At 42.1% G+C, this 1,971-nt stretch overlaps 1 non-coding gene across 1 annotated transcript; it reads left to right on the top strand.

The window, feature by feature from the left end:
- Positions 1–1,289: 1,289 nt before the first annotated feature.
- LOC116081344 lies at positions 1,290–1,423 on the top strand. The gene has a single exon (XR_004114838.1). It is a non-coding gene; the product is annotated as a small nucleolar RNA SNORA17 (small nucleolar RNA).
- The last annotated feature ends 548 nt before the right edge of the window (positions 1,424–1,971 follow it).

The following is a 1,971-nucleotide window of genomic DNA, read 5'->3' on the forward strand; positions in this document are numbered from 1 at the left end:
AGAACTGAGATGAACCTTTTTTACTTCTGTCTGTTTGTCTTTCTTCACTCATCTGCCTTAGCCTACTAAGAGAAAACTATACAGATGGAAAAATTGCTTGATTTGCTTCCAATATGACAAGAGCTGTCTTCTTTACAGTGTAGAAGCTCATGACTGTACTACCTATGGGTGTAGTACACTGAAGCTCTAGCCATGGTTTTTCTGTAATACCAGTAAGAGCAGAGTAGCTTGCTATGAAGAAATCTATTAGTGACATATAAAACTCTTTGCACCCTCAATAATATATCTTTGACATCTATCTTCAAAGAGGAGTCAAATGTGCCTGAGATTCAGCAGTTCAGCCAGCTCCAGCTGATGCTTATCATTCACAATAATATATTTTCAAACCCAAAAAGGGTATGTGATGTCCATCTCAGGCCCATAGCAGACACATAAAATAACCCTGTCTCCGCACAACCTTCTACTTAGAAGCCAGTGCTGCATCACTTTGAAATGAATCCTATGCTAGTCATTTTCCAGACAGATTCTTTTTAAAGAAATCTTTAGTCACACACATGGCTGCCATATCTGTTAGAGACCCTGCAGCATGTAGCTGATGAAGAACCTTCTCTGCTTCCTGAAAACCATATAAGTTGCAGGAACTAGGAATATCTTCATTGGTTTTAAATTTGATTTATGCATTCCTCTTTCTTCATCACTTCAAGCTTTTTTAGATTGGCTTTTTATAACATAAAACCACATGAAAATGGCATAGCTGACCTGGCACTGTTTATCCAGATGATGGGAGTTCCAACTTCCTGCTTGGAGGGAAAAGTACGTAGTCAGCAAGTACCCAAGTGCCCTTGGCCTCTCCAGAAAAGATGCCCTGGATGAGAGTGAAGCAAGACTCTGCTCCATCTGGGAAACAAAGGGTAGTTCACTTTCACCTCATCTGCCTTCATTTTATTCTAACTTTTCTTGCCCTTCTGCTCTTGTTATTCTAATCTACAAAACTGACTTTCGATAAGGACATCCTGCCAAAGAGCTGGGTCTTCAAAAACACAGATCTGTAAACAAAAGCCAGGTTTAAAAAGAAAAACTAGCATGACTAAAAAGAAATAGAAACTAAGTAAGATAAAGACTTCAGCTTATAAATAAAAAAAAAAGAGCCCAAATTTTGGCTCTGAATTTCAGCCTAGGACTTTGAATTCAGGCTGACATTTAAAACACTAAAAATGAGGCTTAATTAAGTCCATACACCAAACCAATTATAATTGCATGATGAAGTAAAACCTAATAAAACAAAAAAGCCTGCCCCTAGAGGAATGACAGGTGTGCCTGGTATGTCACATGTACCTAAGTAGGTAGTAGAAAGGAGAGAAAGGCTATGTCTACACACAGTGTTTTGACCTATAAACATCAGAATGATCAATAGCCTAACATCCCCCAGAAAAAAAATAAGCAAATATGAGAGGACCACAAGCCCAGGACCAATCAATCCTGGGTAAGCTTCCAGAACAGGGAATAAGCTTGAGACTAGAAGAACTCTACCTGGGGCTTCCTGCCCTAGGCAGGAGTAAACATGAGACAGACAATCCCCACAAGGGACCACTCATACAAGAAGCGAGCCTGAGATGACCACCAGACCAGAGCTTGAAGGCCTGGGAGGGTAGACCATGCCTGAAATGACCCTTGCTTGGAGCCATAATGCAAGTTAGAGAACTGACTCTGGGTGCATGAGAGCAGGAGAGCCAGCCCTGCTTCTTGTATGCTGGGCAGTAATAGTGAGAGAACTGGCCATGTTCCTTGCCAGCCGCAAAACTTGGGAGAGCAGGCCCTGTACCTCAACTGAGCATCAAGGTAGAGCTAGTCCTGGTTGCAGAGGAATGGTAGGGTTTGCTGGTGAGCTGGGAGCTGGCTCACCATAACCAGCTCACATACCTCTCAGACCCACATGCAGGGCTTTGAATTGGCCTACCCCAACATTTATCC

Source organism: Mastomys coucha, unplaced genomic scaffold, assembly GCF_008632895.1.
Source record: "Mastomys coucha isolate ucsf_1 unplaced genomic scaffold, UCSF_Mcou_1 pScaffold6, whole genome shotgun sequence".
Lineage (NCBI taxonomy): Eukaryota > Metazoa > Chordata > Mammalia > Rodentia > Muridae > Mastomys > Mastomys coucha.